The sequence below is a fragment of the Lacerta agilis genome, chromosome 15 (assembly GCF_009819535.1).
Source record: "Lacerta agilis isolate rLacAgi1 chromosome 15, rLacAgi1.pri, whole genome shotgun sequence".
Classification (NCBI taxonomy): Eukaryota; Metazoa; Chordata; class Lepidosauria; order Squamata; family Lacertidae; genus Lacerta; species Lacerta agilis.
The window spans coordinates 23,776,849-23,796,597 of record NC_046326.1 but is presented as its reverse complement, the minus strand read 5'-3'; positions in this window follow the sequence as shown (position 1 = coordinate 23,796,597).

Genomic DNA, 19,749 nt, shown 5'->3' with positions numbered 1-19,749 from the left:
GGGGTCTCCATGGACCCAGAGGTTTTCTCTCAACCGGCTCTGCAGCATTGAGTCATCAGGAGCCAGGCAGAGAATAGAATTCCACCGCCAGCCAAGCAGGGTCATTTCCAGCTTGATTTATTTAGCAGGGAGAGAAAGAGCTTGGCTGAGTCCTTTAGTGGATATTAAAGGAAAAGAAATCCTTGCAGGCCTGCTTACCAGTGTGTAGCAAAAGCGTTATTCTGGGGGCAGAATAGTGACTGGCAGCCGCTTGCTCTCTGTCAATGCTACCCAGCCCTCTCCAGGCTCCCTCCAGCCAGCCACATCTTTCTCGCAGGCAGAAGGCGAGTGCAGGCATTTGGACAGGACCCCGTAACCAAGCGTTGCTTCGGAAGCCTGGGCTCACTCCACATGCAAAACCACAAAAACGAGGTGGACACAGTTATTGCTCACAGGCAGGTAGCGATGTAGGTGGGAGGGCAGGAGAAATTTGATTCAGTTCACATTTAAAGACAGACCTACCTAATTCACACTTTCCAGAACAAATGCACTTCTAAATCTGCACTTTCCTGAATTTTTGCAAGGCGGTTCTCTGGCCAAGTAATGTGTGTACCCAAATGAATCTACTGGGGTAAATTGTGCGTTTTAAGAAACGTGCAGATGAATGATACAAAGACACATTATATTATGGAAAATCTGTTTGCAAAGGTGAGTATATTGGCGGGGTGGGAAGCACTGAAATCCCAAACTAATGTGGAAGTGTGGAGAAATTAAATTAAGATAGGAAAAATGAGAAATCGAGAGAAACTGTAAAGAACAATTTCACCCATCCCTCACAGCAGGTGCTAGGGGCAAACAAAACAAGCGTGAGCCAATGCCTTCATGCAATTATTATTGTTGTTGTTGTTGTTGTTGTTAGCAATTTAATCCCACCTTTCTTTCCCTCCTCAATTAATCCCCATAACAACCCTGTGAGGTAGATTAGGCTGAGAAGCAATGGCTGGCCCAAGTCACCCAGTGAGCTTCATGACCAGTAGGAATCTGAACCCTGGCCTCTAACTAGCCACTCTTGGAAATGTAATGCTGCTATACATGGATGTTTGGGCTGCATATGACCCATGCATTTAAAGCACATTACATACACATACACATACACACACACAAACACACACACACACACACACAGAGAGAGAGAGAGAGAGAGAGAGAGAGAGAGAGAGAGAGAGAATCCTGGAGTCTGTAGTTTGTTGAGGGTGCTGGGAATTGCAGTTTTGTAAGGGTAAACTACAGTTCCCATTATTCTTTGGAGGGGTATTGCATTATATGTGCTTTCAATATATGGTGTGCATGGAGTCTCAGGCCCTCCAAGTGCCCCCATTTTCCAGGGAAAGTCCTGGGTTTACATAAGCCATCCCGGTTTCTGATTTGATCCTGGAATGTCCTGCTTTTCTTTAGGATGTCCCTATTTTCATCGGAGAAATGTTGGAGGGTATGGTAGGTACCATTCAAAGCGCGTTATTTCCCTCAAATGATCCTGGGCACTGTAGTCTTCCCCTCAAATAGCCACAATTCCCAGCAAACCTTGAACAAACTACAGCCTATGTGACGGAGCAGGGCAAGGGCAATCCAGTCTTGGAAGGAGTGAATAAAGCTTGCTTTGCCTACATCTCTGAATTCCAGGCCTATCAATCTCTCCACATGTAAATATACCAGCAGCTGAGAACCCCACTAAACCTGCACGCACCACTGAGAGGGGACACCATTAAACCCCTTCCGAAAGCCATTATTTTGATAAGTGACAAAGAGGCTAGAGAAAGAGAAGGCACGAAGGGATAAAGTTAAGATCCACACACACAAAAAAGTAAAAATAGCTACGTTGGCCCATTTAGAGGTTGGTCCATGCAGAGGTTGGGGGGAAAGAAAAAGTTGGCAACCCTACTTGAGCCTGAACTTTGCTCCAGCCTAGTCACACCCTTGCCCTGGCCCTGATAACAAACTTCTTCCACCAAAAAAAAACATAAAAGACTAAAGATATTTCCAGAATGACACTATTTTGGGGTAAGATTCAATCACATTTCTTGTTGCACATTTAAAGTTGATTGGGCACTCTTGTGCAACAAACCCACTTACTCCTGCCCCTCCCCCCCAAAAAAACCCACCTCCACCTTTTTACAAGAAGGAAAATGACTTGGAAATGAACTGTAAAGTGTAGTAAAGCATTGATTGCTTACACACCATGCATGTAAGGTACATTCTCCCTGCAAAGAATCCTGAAGACTCAGGCTTTCAGAGAACTACAGTTCCAAGCGCCCTTAACAAGCTACAGTTCCCATGATTATGGGGTGTAGGAAATGTGCTTTAAGCATACAACCATCCTATAAACTCCCCACAAACAAAGTGGAACGATTTTTCAACAAACAGTCTGTCCTCCTTGCGAACAAATCAAGATGACAGCTCAATCAACAGGCTGTCTGGAAGTGGCCTAGGGGTCAAAACTCCATGTGATGTTGTTCACACAATAAGCAATTATATATATATATTGGTAAAGTAAATAAGTAAATAGCAGCCTGCCTAAGCAGTGGGGGGACGGGGGACGGACGAAATAACCGGGCTCTGTGCCCAAGGCAAGAATGTGGAACTGGGGGCACCATGATGGGGTCAGTCTTATTTCAGATCCAGGCACCAACTGCAAGGTCAGCCCTGAGAATTCCTGCCTCCTTTATAAGTCAAGAGTGAGTGAAAATAATAACCCAAAAAAAGGTGAGATATAGAAGAGGACTAGCTGGGGAGACAGATGGGCGGGAATGGGAACATAAGTTAACTGTAAGGAATCGGATAAGCAGCAGGCTTGGAACAGACAGGCAGGCATATGTTCCCAAACACACAGCCAAGCACATGGAAGCTTTTCTATCTGTCTCAGGATTTCTCTCCAAGTCCCTGCAGGCTTCTGTCCAGTGAGTGCAATGAAAGAACATTGGATGGACGCAGAAACATAGGAATGAGCCTTATACTGAGGCCACATCTGCACCATACTGTTGCAAGCCACCCCAATATCCAAGCCGAGCGAGATTCCAGGGGTTCCAGGCGCTTACCTAAGATCTGGCTTCCTTGGAATGAGGGAAAGTGGAGACTGTCATGTCTTTATGCTATATGGTTTATTTACATATACAGTGGTACCTTGGTTGTTGAACTTAATCTGTTCCAGGAGCCCGTTCGACTCCCGGAACCGTTTGAAAACCAAGGCGTGGCCTCCGATCGGCTGCAGGAACTTCGGCTTCCAAAGAACGTTCGCAAACCGGAACACTTACTTCCGGGTTTGTGGTGCTCGGGAGCCAAAATATACGAGTACCAAGGTGTTCGAGAACCAAGGTACAGTTGTATCTGCAACCTGAGCCCACAATGGAGGGGCTCCCAGCATTAACACTCCAAGAAGATCTTAGAATCATAGAGTTGGAAGGGACCCTGAGGATCATCTGGTCCAACCCCCTGCAATGCAGGAATCTGCAGCTGTCGCTTACAGGGATCGAACTTGCAACCTTGGCGTTTCCAGGACCACACTCTAACCAATGGAGCTATCCAGCTGGTTCTTGCATCTCCCATAGTCACAGCCTTGGAATCAAGCAGAAATCAAGCATGGCTCTCGCTCTCTGGCTTATGCTTGCTTCTAGCCCTGCTCTCTCACACAACTCTGGCATATGTCTTCCAACTAACAACAGGCGAAAGGGAGTGGGGTCCACCCATTTGCCCTCTGGAGCAGAGCAGCTTACTTTAGCAACTGTACTTAGTGCCATTAACTCACCGAGAGGATGGTTCAACAGTGGAATCCTTCATTAGATTTTAACCCTTTATGGATCCAGGACCCCAGGAATTAGATGGGATTCAGGCATCATACAGACTGATTCCTCAAACTCAAAACAATATGTTTAAAGCATGACGGTACTGCTTTAAAGCTTAAGGGCTACCCCACCCCAAAACTTCTGGGAAGTGTCTTTTGTTAAGGGCAATCCCTTTTCCCAGGAAATTCTGGGAACTGTAACTCTAGGAGGGGAGTAGGGGCCTCCTAACAACTCTCAGGTCCCTTAAAAAACTACATTTCCCAGGATTCTTTGGGGGAAGCCATATCATAGTGCTTTAAATGTAAATGTGGGTTGGAGTCAGGCCACAGCTGCCTTTGCAACACACTTGCGCAGAACACAGCTCACCACACAGGAAGTTGTCTTATACTCAGTAAGACCACTGTGGTCCACCCAGCTCAATATTGTCTACACTGACTGGCAGTGGCTCAGGCAGGGTTTCAGGCAGGAATCTCTCCCAGGGAGTTGCCAGGGATTGAACCTGGAACCTTCAGCACAAAAAGCAGATGCACTAGGACTGAGCTGCAGCTGAAGGATATTAGAGAATTCTGACGAAAATGGAAACAAGAGAGGAAAACGCTGACATGCACTAATACGTCCCATATCCAGAATGGAAATCAATCCTGTGAATCCAAGAAATATCACCGTATGTTGTTGCTTTCAGTTCGCAAGTGATACATAATGGATTATGTCCCCCACTCCCCAATCTGCACTGCCTTTCCTTTGCAGGAAATGAATGGGGTGTGATAAAAATAATGGCAACGTAGTTACGTAACTAATTACGTAAGTTACATAATTTTGCCACAGCAGACAGTAATGCAAAAATTAGGTGGAAGATGAACTGCAGCAGAATGCAAATGATGCTGTGTGTGATGAAGGCAAGGCAGAATGGAAAGCAATGCCTTCGTACATCCCCAACTATTGCCCAACCCACCAGCCATATGTGAATGTCCTACCAAGTGATTGACACATAACCTCATCCTCTGCTTCCTCTCCCCCCCCCCTCTTTTTTGCAGTTCTAAGCAAGCAACAGATAACAGGAGGCTTCTCCAGGCCCTGGAAGATGCCAGTGTGTGGATGGTATTTGGGTCATCCCAAGCCGTGCAAACCTGCTTTTGCAGATGGGTTAGCTAAGCATGAAGCAGAAGGGGGAGGAAAAAAAGATTGATGGGGAAATTTTGCTGCCTTGCATCCCAGGCTGCTGTTTAAATGCACAGGAACAGAGCCAGAACAGTAGTGAGGGAGCGGGGAGGGGAATCCACACAGAATGGATTGGTCCTTTGACTTTCAACAACGGTTTGAATGGCAGAAGCTTTCCACGGTGCCAATCTAAAGTCGCCATCCACTCATTCCTGCATGTCGAACTGTTGTTAAGGGCTTGGCTTCAGGGGCTGGGTCAAGAGCTGGCAATCCCCACAGCAGAGCCAGGAAAACAGGGGTGGGAGATTGTCAGTCACCCAGGTAGGGCTGTAAAATGGTTAGAGAGTGTCGGATTATGACCTGGGCAGACCAGGGTTGAAATCCTCAGTCAGCCACAAATCTCCTTGGGTGACTTTTGGCCAGTCGCAGTCTCTCAGTCGGACCTACCACACAGGGTAGTTTTGAGAATAAGATGGAGAAGGAGAGAACCACACACACAAACACACCCTAGAGCTCCTTGGAGGAAAGCTGGGGTATACATGTAATAAAAAAGAAAATAAACACATTAGGAACAGAGAAACCTGCCTTACACCAGGTCAGATCCCTTATCCACCTAGAGTGATGCTATTTATTCTGACTTGAGAGCAGCTGTCCAGAGTTTTCCCCATTACTTGCTGCTGCTTCCAACTAGCAATGTCAGCGGTTGTACCTTGGACTTTCCATATGCAGAGCATGCACTCTAGCCACTGAGAGATTCTTCTCTCCCAACAATGCAATGTTAGGCATTGCCATGTAGGCACCCACTTATCTTTCTCCCCACATCCACACACACACCCCGCCTTTCACCATGCTACGGTCACCTCCTTCTACTAGGATGGGGGAAGCAGAATCTCCAGTGGGCCGAAAGGGAAGGGTAGCCAACTTTTCAACAAGCCTCTCTGCCACACATTTAATGGCTTCTCAATGCATGGGATGCAGCGAGCGGAGATTAGCAAATGGACAGCAGCAAGTGGAGTATGCAGATCCAGGTTATCAGCCACTAAAATGCTCCTGGTAAACGGGAGTGGACAACTGAGGACCGAGGTCTAAATGTGGCCCTCCGGGCCTCTCCGTCTGGCCCTTGCAACTCTCTCCAGGCCATGTCCTCTTTCCCCAAGCCACACCCCTCATTGCATCTGCTTTGTACCTCCTTGTATGATTTTTACTTGGCTGGAATGTGTCCTTGAACTCTGGCAGCGCCTCTTGCTAGCCTGGATGGAAGACAGAGATAGGTGCTCAAGTGTGTGTAAAACCAGCCTGCTGTACAAAGGTAACATTTGCATTTGCTGCTCCACCCAGTTTTGCCTCTGGCCCCAAACACCACAGGGACATAGGCCCCAGGAAGTTCAATCAGGAGGAAATGTGGCCCTCGGGCTGAGCAAGGCTCCCAACCCTTGTGGCAGAAGCTGCTGTTGAAAGGATCGGCTCTACAGGGGGCATTTTGGTATCCAGGACAGCTTTGGTAGACTCTGCATGGCTCCTGCCTAGGCAGAAGGGGGTATGCAAATGTGTTTCATATGAATAACAGGCACAGGTTGCAGGATTCTCTTTCCCTGAGAATAAACTCTGGGTTTCCTCAGTGTGCAATTTTAATTTTTGTTTTGAGTATAATGAATACACACAGCTCTACCAACTGGACTGTGAATCTCCCACTGTTTCTGTTAGATCTTAAATAGCAACAGCAGAATTCCCTTGTCATTGCTGGAGCACTTAACCCTTGCTTTTAAAAGGCTTCAGTAATCAAGATACTGCGATCAAATATATGCCTAAATCAGTCTGTTGTACCTATATGACTAATTTGGGGTGTATTTGATCACAGTATATGATTAAAGAAGTGGCTGGATTTTTTTGAAGGTGTTAAGTACACCAGCGATGACAAGGAGTTTCTGCTGTTTGATGTGCATGTATCTATTATTATTATTATTATTACTACTACTACTACTACTACTATTACTAACTACTCACCCTTTATCAGCAGGTTCTAGGGTGGGTTTCAACAATTCAAAATCCAGAATTAAAAATAGTTAAATTACAGGAATAGGTTGGGTCCTGAAAAAGAAACACTTATCTCTAGTTTCAAAAGCCAAGGTCTAGGGTGCATTTGCCAAAAGCAGTGTAGTGAAGGTGCCATGTGTACCTCTGTGGGGAGGGAGCTCTGCAGCTTAGGGGGTGCCACAGAGCCCCCTCTTCAGGTCCACCTCAATCCACTCTTCTGAGGGCAGCGGAACTACCAACAGGGCCCCCTCTGCTGAGCTGAACACTCAAGAGAGTATCTTAGGAAAGATGTGGTCTCTCAGATATTTGGGGCCAGATGCATTCTGGGCTTTAAACACTAGCAAGAACACCTTGAATTGGGTCCAGAAATGAACTGGCAGCCAATGTTTTTGGAGAGGGGTTATATGAGTTCTAAAGGCAAACCCAGCCACTAATCTGGCCTCTGCATTTTGAACCAGTTGAAGTTTCTGAATCATCTTCAAGGGTAGCCCCACTGCAATGATCCAGCCTGGAAGTTACCAGAGCATGGAGTGCAGTAGCCAAGTCATCTCTATCCAAAAGGGATTGCAGCTGCTGAACCAGCTGGAATGAAAAGCAGGCACTCCTAGCCACCAAGGCCACCTGGTCCTCAAGTGACAATGTCGGATCTGGGAAAAACCCAAGCTATAAACCTGTTCTTTCCAGGGGAGTGCAACCCCATCCAGAACAGGCTGTCTTCCTACCTTCTAGACCCAATAACGTGGAACACAGAACACCTCTTGTCTCTTCAGGGCTCAGTTTCAATTTGTTGGCCTGTATCCAGCCCTTCACTGCCTCCAAACACCTGTCCAGCACCTTGGCCATTTCTCCTGTGTCAGATGGAGCAGAGAGACTGAGCTGGCTATCATCCACATATTGGTGACGCTTCACTCCAAAAGTGTCACTCCAAAAGTGATGACAGCTCCCTGAAAAGGTTTGGGGAAAAACATTGTGGAAGTGGCAGCAGGAAGTCAATTTATGATACAGTGTAACTATTGGATATGAAGATTGTTGTGAACATGTTTGAAAAAAATTAACGAAAATATATTACAATAGCGATGACAGCTCCTGTAAGTAGGAGGAGGTACATGGAGGAACCCTGTGGGGTTTCACGGGGAAACTGCCAGAGCATCGAAATGTGGCCTCCCATAACCACTTTCTATAAATATTCCTGGAAGTAGGAACAAAACCACAGAAGTACAGTGCCTCCAACCTCCATGAGTTGCTCCTGAAGGTACCATGGCCAATGGTATTAGAAGTGGCCAAGAGGTCAAGAAAAAACAAGCCCTTCCTATCTCTCTGCTGACCAATGTCATTAACCAGGGTGACCAAGGCAGTTTCCATGCTATGTCTGGGCCTCAAGCCAGACTGTAATGGATCCAGATATTTGGTCTCCTCAAAATGTGCCTGAAGCTGGACAGCACCATGTATACCTGAAAGAGCGTCTCCACCCCCGTCATCCAGCTCAGACACTGAGATACAGCTCAAAGGGCCTTCTGGCGGTTCCCTCACTGCAAGAAGTGAAGTTACTGGGAACCAGGAAGAGGGCCTTCTTGGTAGTGGCACCCACCCTGTGGAACGCCCACCCATCAGATTTCAAACAGATAAACAACTATTTGACTTTTAGAAGACATCTGAAAGCAGCGCTGTATAGAGAAGTTTTTAATGTTTGATGTTTTATTGTGTTTTTATATTTTGCTGGAAGCCACCCAGAGTGGCTGGGGCAACCCAGTCAGATAGGCGGCATTTAAATAATAAAATTATTACCTGTATATTTTCTCTCTCTCTCATAAATCAGTGGTGGGAAATCTGGGACCTTCCAGTTGTTGTTGGACTCCATCTCCCATCAACCCCAGTCAACAGGGCCAATGGACAGGAATGATGGGAGCTGAAGTCCAACAACAACATTCAGAGGGCCACAGGTCCCCTGTTCCCTGCCTTAGTGGATCTCAGGTTCGTGCAGAGCTTGCCTGAGGCCTGGGGCGGGAATATTGTTGGAATAAAGTTATAAACTCAAACAAGAAAAACCCGGTTGGTCCTTGGTGGGGCCCCCTGGCCAGCTTCGCCTACCGAGACCCAGGTCAAGTGTACCAGCTGCCCCTCCTTCTCTGCATGGGTCTTGTGGATTTAAATACAGGACCAAAGCGCAGGAAGAAGCTTTAGATCAGGTTGGGCAATTTGTCCTTCTCTCTGAGTGGCAGCAGTTTTTCAGGATCTTAAGCAGAGAGTCTTTCACATGACCTGCTACCTGACCTGTTCAACTGACCCAGGGACCTTGTGCGTGAAGAGTACCTGGGGAAGGCTGCATAGTGCAAATTCTCTACTGTATGAAGATTTTTAATCTCCCCTCAGCTCAGAAATATTTCTACAGTGGCTTAGCAGTTTAAAGCACAGCTTATGCAAAAACCCCAAACACCAATGCATTCAAAACAAACTTCACCACAGCTCCATCCAAAGGTAAGGGTTTTTTTTGGGGGGGGGGTTGTGTGTGTGTGTGTGTGTTTTTAAAGCAAGATCAATTAGCAGTGAAATATAAAGGCTTTTGAGATCCCCTGGCAAACGTGCCACAGGATGTCTCCCCCCCTCGAAGCCTGAGCTGTTGTACCGGACTGCAGATGTAGGTTATCTCAAGCAGCTGATGACAAAAAAAAAGGACGGCGACAAATCTCCGAGAGCTGGAGAGACCCTCAAAAGTCCTTGAATCCTGCAATGCAGCGTTTCTCTGCTAATTAAACACAATCCAATTCGGAGCCCCTTGAAGCTGTGATGTCATCCCGGAGACTGGCGGATAAGCGGGGGGGGGGGAGAGGAGGCGGGAAGAAGGGGGGCTTGCTGGCTGATGGGATGCAGCCTGCATTGCATCCTCTCCAGATTTCACACCTGCTCAGCCTCATCCCAGTTGGTTTGTTGCAATTCTGATGCAGGATGCAGAGAAGAAAGATTACATGTGTGTATGTGTGCAGACCCTAATACGGGAGAGGCAAAGCTTCTTCTTTTTAGCCCAAGGGACATACCCCCTTTATTGGGAATGGCACGACCAAAGGTCCAAGATGAAAGTGGGTGGAGGGGGGAAATGTTTCTTAACTTTCTGCAGTAGGCGACATCCCAGCAAGAGTCAGGGGTTCCCTGCACACCCCTCTTTCTCCAGGCATGCAAACAACAGGGGTTAGCAGCACAGATCAACAGCACAGTCTAGCAGCTGGACAAAAACACTTGAGGAGGATGTGGGCAGGGCCAGAAAGGGTTGCAGCCTGGGGCCTGTCCAGACATGCACTGCCTTCTGATGTTTCATCATCCGAGCCAGCCCACCCATGACACTGGGTGAAGCAGCTGCCTCAGGTGGCGGAAATGCACGAGGTGGCACACACACACCCCGCCCCACCGCTTCTGCTGCTGGTGGAATGCCCCCCCTCTCTCGGAGCGTTCCAACGAACAGCAAGGCCTTGCTGAACGCTCCCCATCTCGCCAAGTGTGACAAGTGAGATGAGAGAGAGGTGTTCTGGCCCACTGCTTTGCCACTTGGCTTCCCTACCCCTGGGGTGGAGAAGAAGATCAAAATCCTATTTTGCCTCAAACTACCCCTGCGTTCCCTGATAAGAGGAATGCTTAAATTTATTGTACATTTCTCAATAAGACATTCTTGTTAACTTATTCTTTGTTTCAGTTTTGTTATATTTTGCAACTTAGTAAACTACATAACTGTGTTCATGTTTTAAGCCCCGCTGAGTGTGGTTTACTGCGGAAAGGCGGTATACAGAAAAAAAAAAAGGATGAAGAAGAAGAAGAAGAAGAATTTGGATTTGATATCCCGCTTTTCACTACCCGAAGGAGTCTCAAAGCGGCTAACATTCTCCTTTCCCTTCCTCCCCCACAACAAACACTCTGTGAGGTGAGTAGGGCTGAGAGACTTCAAAGAAGTGTGACTGGCCCAAGGTCACCCAGCAGCTGCATGTGGAGGAGTGGGGAATCGAACCCGGTTCCCCAGATTATGAGTCTACCGCTCTTAACCACTACACCACACTGATGAAGATGGAGAGTTCCAGATTCAAATCCCTATGAAGCTCACAGGATGAGATTGGGCAAGTTACTCTTGCCCTGAATCAGACTCTTTGTCTAGCCTAGCATTGTCTATTCTTGCCCGCTAGGCTCAAGTCCTTTCCCATCAATTACCAGCCGGGATCCTTTTTAACCCATAGATGCCAGTGACTGTGAGAGGGTGTGGCTGTGGCTATCATGCAGGCACCCTGCACTTCTGAACCTGCCGCCACACTACCGGTTTTGACTCACGAGGCACTGTGCTTCAAAGAGGCACCTGCCAAGGTGTGTGTGTGGGAAAACATTTGGCAACCCTTTTCCTTTCTTGTGTAAGTGCATTAAAAAAAAAAACTAAGCTCCAAAGCACAGAATGAATAAATAACTTCTGGCGGCTGCAGGATACTTGCGTGCAGAGCGAGGGAAGAAATCAGCATAGGCTGGCTTTTAAAAAAAAAGGAAAGAAAAACAGGTGGCATGCTCAGGTTTTGGACCGCAAGTCACTGAGCACAACCTATGCTCTGTTTGAAGGGTAACTTCCTTGTGCCGCAGTATGTAGATCTTGTACTCTGTGCCTTACTTGCCCAGAATAATAAGCAGGGGGAATGGAGGGAGCAGAGGAAGGGGGAGGAGGAAGGGAGGCGGAGGTGAATACACACAATGCATTTCTCCAGCTTTGTTGATCCTGGTGTGAAACAAGTCCCAGGCTTTCAGATCCTCCGGGTGAATGTCATGACCCAGATTAATTGCTTCTTTTGCTTCCCTCCTTTTCTTTTCTTTTTTTTAAAGGTGCCTGGACCCCGCTGTACAAACAAGGGAGCCTGTATTCTCCTACACCAAGCTCCTGCTTGGGAGGGATGCTCAGCCGCCTCCTCTGCCTTCCAGACAAGAGGATGTGGCTCCTCTCCATCCCAGCTGTGGGCAAGAGGCAAAAGGAAGGCCTCTGCTGGCGCAGGAGGGCAGGGCAAGCAGCCATGTCTGCCACACAAGCACAAGCCTTCTTTCGACAGAGGCAGCTCTTATCAACGGAGGTCACCGGTGCCAAGAACAACCTGCGTTTCTGCTTAAGTATAGCTGCATTGAGGTTGACCCAACTCTTCAGCCCCATTCACACAGGCTTTGGTTCATTCACTCTCTCCCCACCAAACATAATTTTAATTTTAAGTTGGCCTGTGCAGTCAGATGACCATCTGGCTGGCCGGGCCCAAAAGTTTCCCCATCCCTGTTCTTATAGGAGCCCTCCAGATGTCTTTTTTAATGGAATCACAGAAATGTAGAGTTGGAAGGGACATGAAGGTTCATCTAGTCCACTGCAATGCAGGAATCCCAGCTGAAGAATCCCCGACAGATGGCAATCCAAGCTCTAAAAACATCTAATGAAGGAGAGTCCACCACCACCTTCAAGGCAGTCAGTCCACTGTTGAATGGCTCTTACTATGTTTAGTCAGAATCTCTTTTCTTGCAATGCCTCCGCAGACTTTTCTTTGGGGTGGGCAGAGGAGAGGGAGTGACCGGTAAGGAGGAAGATTCAAAGCATGGAAAGTTTGCCACGAATCCTCTCGCCCACTTGCAGGCTCCTTGGCTCTTTTTAAATTGCTGAAGCCCAGAATATTGATCTCCTTCAAGCAAGGGGAACAAGGAGCTTGGCCGGCAAGAAATGTTCCCGGATATGATCCTGACATGCTAAGAGAGATCTATGCCCTCCTCTCCTCCTACATCCTTTGCTAGCAGACTTTTGCCCTCCCTTGCCAATCTGTAGAGTAAAAAATCGCCGGGCCTGCTGCCATTGGCCAGCCTCCAGCACGTTCAGTGGGGAAAGTCAGTCTCGAATCTCACAAGCTTGCAGCTGCGTCACTGTGGCCACTTTCAAATTAGGCATGCTGGGTGGCGACCTCCTGTGAGTCAGGAGGCCAGGGAGGACTGAGAATCAGCGTGGCAGGAGGAGGCATTTGCTGATAGAGTTTTGCTTTATTTTACTTCATGCATGAACAACAATGAAAACCCACTTCCTATACCTTTAGCTGTGATTCTTGCATTGAATGGGGGTTGAACTGGATGTCTACATTTGGAGCCGTTCCAACTGTACAGTTCTATGATCCTCACCAGCCCATTTACATGCCCGCCCCCATTTGACATATTCTATTTGTATATAGCAAGGAGGAATTTATGGGGAGGGGGGACACATCCAATGATGCTGAATGTTGGAAGATTCAGAACGGATAAAAGAAAGCCCGACTTCATGCTGCGCATAGTTAAACTGTGGAACTCTCTGCCACAGGAGGAAGTGATGGCCACCAACTTGGGTGCCTTCAAAAGAGGATTTAGACAAATCCATGGAGGAGAGAGCTATCAATAGCCACTAGCCATAATGACTATGCTCTGCCTGAATACCAGGCCTGTCTCTTAAATAAACACACTGTGCAGTATTGTGCAAACCGGCTGGCAGTGACTACCCAAGATGCCAGGCAAGGTTCTCTCCCAGCCCTACCTGGAGATGCCAGGGATTGAACCCAGGACCTTCTGTGTACAAAGCAGATGCTGTAGGCCTGAGCTACAGCTGTTATGGGAAAAAGAAGAGGAGGAGGAAGAGGAAGAGGAGGAGGAGTTTGTACTTGATATCCTGCTTTTTACTGCCCTTAAGGAGTCTCAAAGTGGCTAACAATCTCCTTTCCCTTCCTCCCCCACAACAAACACTCTGTGAGGTGAGTGGGGCTGAGAGACCTCAGAGAAGTGTGACTAGCCCAAGGTCACCCAGCAGGCTGCATGTGGAGGAGCGAGGAAGCAAACCCAGTTCACCAGATTACGAGTCCACCACTCTTAACCACTACACCACGCTGCCTGGAAATGGTGGCAGGGAAGGGAATCTCTCCCATCCACAGCTGCACCCAAAGCTTTGCCAATTGCTGGTCCCCCCCCCCCCCCCCCGGTAGCTGCCTGAGGCTGGCTTTTCTTAGCTGCTCCCCTGAGCCTTCTCAATCTCCAGTAGCCCCCCTTGCCTCCAAAAAGAAGCGAGGCTGCAGCAGCACGTGGCCCTGCAGGAGCCATTTGGCACCCGAGCCCAGCTGCTGCCCTACAAGTGCCCTCTCTGGCGGAGCATTTCGCCCAGCTGCTAGTCTAGAATGGGGAGCGTGCGCATCCGCGGGGGAGGGAGCTGCCAACTGGGCGGTGGACAATGGCGAACAGTGTCAGGGATTAGCTCCCTCGGCCAAGTGCTTCGCTCTGGCCTTTTGTCAGGCTTATAAATAGACGAGCTGGTGTTGGGTCTATTGACTTGCAACTGAGAAGCCTGGAGCTCTTCAATGGGCCGTTTCAGAGGAGCGCGGCTGATGCTGGGCCCGCTGGTGGCGTCCCTTCAGCCTTAGCCGTGGCTGTTGCAGAGTTCAGCTTACCATATCATGTCTGCTGGCTGACTGCCAGAGTTGGTGCCAGGAGTAGGGAGTCTCTTTCAGGGCTGCACATTGATTGATTGATTGATTGATTGATTGATTGATTGATTGCATTTTTATCCCACATATTTCTCCAAGGAGCTCAAGGGTACAGGACATGGTTTTCCCTCTTCTCGTTCAAGCCCCATAACAACCCTGTGAGGTACGTTAGGCAGTGTGACTGGCCCAAAGTGAGTGGGGAATTTGAACCCTGGTCTCCCAGGTCCTGGTCTGGCACTCTAACCACTACAACACACTGTCTGTCTACTCCTCCCTCCTGGGCAACTTTCTGGGGACCACCTGCTATGGGCAGGTGGGGCCAGAAGCAAAGGTGGGTGAAGCAACAAGTTTAAGTGTTACCTTTGGACAGTCGGCTAGTTTATACACGGACAGACACCTCTCTCTGTTCTTAATCTGGGCCTGCAACATGCCTTATCAGAGTTCAAGGGCATGTTCCAGGTAAGTGAAGACTCAAGGAGTGAATGAAGTAGGGCTGGTGAGGGGTGTGGCCTGGGTCTATGAATTGTATGGAATGAATGAATGAATGAATGAACCTGCATGCATGGCTTAAAAATGGGCATATGCAACTCTTGTGCATGTCTGCATCCTCTTATTTCTGAGTGATAAGTTTTTTGGGGAAGGGGGCATTGCCACTCTGTAGCCTCACCCAAATTGGCAACCCTGCTCCTCACCCAAAACTGCAACAGTCATGGTTCCTTCCCGTCTCAGGGGTCTGTCAGACCTCTCAGGGCCACCCAGCTTCAGGTTATCATTGTTGTTGGGTGGAGGGGTCTCAGCGAAGTTCTCACTGATGGGCTTTGTGGTGGTAGCAGAAGACAGCTGTGTTCCAATTACACCAGGTCCTGCTATCCAAGTGCTCATTATACAAAAACTCACTTATCCAAACATGAGGAATTACGGTAGTATCCAAACCTTGCTATACACACCACAGATTCAGCTATCCAAACAGCTGGAACTGTGCATAGTATAGTAAAGAAATAAGCAGCCTTAAACAAGCCTTACTTTTTTGTGTTTTGCTGGTCCGTGGTAGCCATTTTGCCAAAAACCATAGTGGGAAGGAGGGGGAGAGATAGAACAAACAATAGATACTTCCCCCCCCCTTCCTTTTTTTGCCTTCTGCAAGATTTCAGAGGGTGTTCTTGTAATTCTGGGGTCAAAATTCCGTGGTTGGGAACGCATTAGAAATTTCCCCATTGGAATCAATGGAAATCATGGACTGATTGTGCAAATAGTCACCCAACAAACCATTTCCTGCAAACACACTGTGTTCAGACGGTGGGACCTGTGTGTGTTTTTCCTTCAAATTAATTGATTGATTGATTTGCTATGTATTTTCAGGTTGCCTTTGGAGATAAGCACCCAGGGAGGTGGTGTAGTGGTTAAGAGGGAGGTGGTGTAGTGGTTAAGAGCGGTAGACTCGTTATCTGGGGAACCGGGTTCGCGTCTCCACTCCTCCACATGCAGCTGCTGGGTGACCTTGGGCTAGTCACACTTCTCTGAAGTCTCTCAGCCCCACTCACCTCACAGAGTGTTTGTTGTGGGGGAGGAAGGGAAAGGAGAATGTTAGCCGCTTTGAGACTCCTTCGGGTAGTGAAAAGCGGGATATCAAATCCAAACTCTTCTTCTTCTTCTTCTCTCCCCCTCCCCCCCTTTCTCTCTCTCTCTCTCTCTCTCTCTCTCTCTCTCACACACACACACACACACACACACACACATAGATAAAATAAGAGCAAAACAATTATTAAAATGCCACAAACTGACAGCAGACAAGCCTCGTCATTATAGCCCAGATAAAAGATTAAAAATAATTCCAACAGCAGCAGTCATCAAACCAGTAATCATAAAACCATCTAGAAAACTCAAGCCGGAATAGATGTTTATTTGTCTTTTAAAACCTCTTTAAAAACCGGAATTGAAGGGGCTCATCACACCACAGTGGGAAAACCAGAGATAGGGAATCGGCAGCTCTCCAAAACCGCTGTGCAAAAATGCGTCTGCTAGAAGAAATTCGTGCAAAAAAATGCTGATGAATTTTCATTTCATACTGTGAACTAATGTGGAAAGGTGGAGAACTGAACTTAAAATTGGGAAAGTGGAGAATAGAAACCAAAATCGACAGATTTGTCCATCACTACTGTCAGGGCAAGGGCAACAGTGTGGATACCCCTTAGCCTGAATCCAGACAGATGAGCAGTTCAAGGTGCCATCTGGCACCTCAGACCTTCTCCCTGAAAAACATGCATTCTGCAATTGAGCTATATCCCTTCCCAGAATTAGGCTACAGGAAGCTTCCTAATACTGAATCAGAGCATTGCTCCACCTGTCTACGTACTGCTTACACTGCCTGGCAGCAACACTCCACAGTTTCAGACAAGGGACGTCTCTCGCAGGCCTACTTGAGATGCTGGGACTGAGCCTGGGACTTCTGCATGCAAAGCAGCTGCTCTACCAGTGAGCTGTGGGCGTGGCCATTCTCAAATCCACACACCACTTTGACTCCTCTTCCCACTGGAAAGAGAGGCAATGCAGTCCCCCATGAAGTAACATTAAGCTAAGTGTGATCTATTAAGACATGCTGAGGGAAGGAGGGAAGACATCCAAAAACTCCCAGGCAGGACCTGTTCTGCAGACTGCATTTGCAGGAGAAATACAGCTTACTACAGGCCAATCAATTACAGCTAATAACATTAGCATTTTAGCAAGTGGATGGGATGGAGAAGAGGAGAGGAGATGCAAAAGGTGGAATGGATTACAAAGGGAGCTGGGTGCCGGATCTTTAACTTCCAGAAATTTTGGGAAGCTGTCAGCATTCAGCATCTGGGCTGTGCTCTTAGCCACGGGAGATTTCACTCAGCCCTCCACCAATTAGTGGATCCAAAATCAAAGTCATGCTGGTTGGCTGTGGTTCCCCAAACACACCCATCTCAGCACTGGTGGTCGAACTGGGAGAAGCAGAGAGTGCCGCCAAGAGTCGCATGAAGCTTCTGTCATTGATATTCAGCGCAATTACAGAACATGGGCTCTTTTGGCATATGAAGAATCTAGAAAATCTCCACCAACGTCTTAAAACTTAGCAAGTTTCTAGCCCTCAATGCTTCTGATAATAAGTTTGGGGTTGTATGGCCATAGCTGCTATAGGCTTCAAAACAATGTGGAGACTTGGGTGGAAATATCTGTACTCTTGTATTCCTTGTATGTCTCTGCAGCGCATTTCCCCAACCCCTCTCTCTAGAATTCCTAGGAAACTCTAGCAACTGTGATAAGGCAAGGGTTTACCTGTTTGCTCCATTGTCATATTTTGTTCTCTGGAGCTGAACGTGGCTATACTTCTTTCTCATTCAACTGTGGAAGCTTTAAAGGGCATAATTATAGATAGCTACACACCCACAAACAGGAGGCATCTGTGTGCCAATGCACAATTGTTCTGCAAAAAAAAAAAAAAAAAAAGCATCGGAGCCAGCGTGATATATGGGGGCAAGAGAGGCTGGTTTCGATTCAAATTAGGTCCAATCTAGCTTTCTAAAAGCAGTAGCCAGGGGGAAGGTTCTTTCCCAAAGGGTAGTGGGTGGAATTCCACATCACCACCAAATAATCTGAGAACTCATTCAATTCCAGCTCAGCCATGAACGGCTTAAGAAAGTTGGTTGTGCTGGTCTAACCTACCTCGCAAGATCGTTGTGAGTATAAAATGGGGAAGCATTTTGCATGTTACCCTTAGTTTCTTAGAGAAAGGGTGATGCACAAGCATGATCAGTAAGGAGAGGTACTCTTTATACCACAGATATCTGGATGTTTAGAGGCATTGTGTCACTCCATGTTTACAAGCCTGGGACCTAGTGTTCAAAGCTGCTTCTGTGACTGAGCTACAGAAAATATGTTGCCTTTCCCCACCAGGTATTGTCTCTCCAGAGCCCTGGCAAGCCTCAGGAGAAGGAACTGCACACTCTCTCCAATCACTGGTGTGATTGATAGGTCCATTGCATATGTAACAAATAATGACAATTTTGGATTTTATATATAATGTGTGTGTGTGTGTGTGTGTGTGTGTGTGTGTGTGTATCACAGAGAGCAGTAAATCTGGGGTGGGGTGGGGGAGCCAATAGGAGAAATCCATACTCGGGAGAAAGCTGAACTATACAATATCACCCAGCACTTTAATCAGCTGGGGTGGTGTCTCTCAGCTGCCCGGCCCTTCAGCTCGTATCTGGAATTAATCCAAAAACAACCCAATTCAAATGCAAGGAGCTATAAATACATTGTAAAAAAGGAGTGCTATTGCACAGTGCCAAGTGCAGAGAGAATCATTCCTAGGCTTTTGTTTAGCTAGGAGGGATCAAGATGTTCCTCCACAAGCGCTGATAAATGCTTTCTTAAATGAGCCTTAATAGCTGGTAGCTTAGCGAGTTTACAACTCTCCCCACTGGTTTTGGGTGGAAGAGAAACAGTCTGGCATTTGGTATGTAGGCAGTGGAAGGAACCAAAGTCTTCTAAGTTTTGCAAATGGCTGGGAAGAAGCAGCCTTGAAACGGTCCAAGAACAACGTGATGGGGGGGGGGAGAGAGGAGAGAAATGGATGCTACTTGGGTGGGGGGAGAGAACTAGCACTTTCTCAGTGGTTGCCTGATCGCTTTGATGACTGTATCTGTAAAATAAACAGATTATCAGTCCCACTGATGTACAAGAAAGGGCTTGAGTTAACAGATCGCCACCTGAGGAAGCATGGGGGCAGGGGGAGGTGTTTTGAGCTGCTAATCTATGTTACACACATCACCCCCGTAATCCTTAAAATATTTCTGGAAGACAGATTAGTGAAGGAGGTGGTATGCCTCAGTATACTTGTTGTTGGTGCGTACTTACTAGTGGTTCTGCATTCAGATTCTGCTTTTGAGCAGAATCGTAGCATGCCAGAAGCTTTTGAGAAGATGCATGGGCAGGCATCTGGTTGGTCACTGTAAGAACAGGATGCTGGACTAGGTGGGCCATTGGTCTGATCGAACAAAGCTCTCCTTGCCTTCTTAACAGCAGGAAAGGTCAATGGACTTCATTCCCTCCTACTTAGCATCCCGGAGGCCAGGGAATAGGATGCTCAATAAGGAGAACTTTTAGTCTGATCCAGCAGGGCTCTTCTTATGGTCTTAGTTTAAGATACAGCATTGCTAATTCCTATTTTATAGTCAGGCCCGAGGGCCCAAGTTCTTTTCTTGCCTGAGGCAGAATTATAAAGCAAATGGTACAAATCTTCCCAA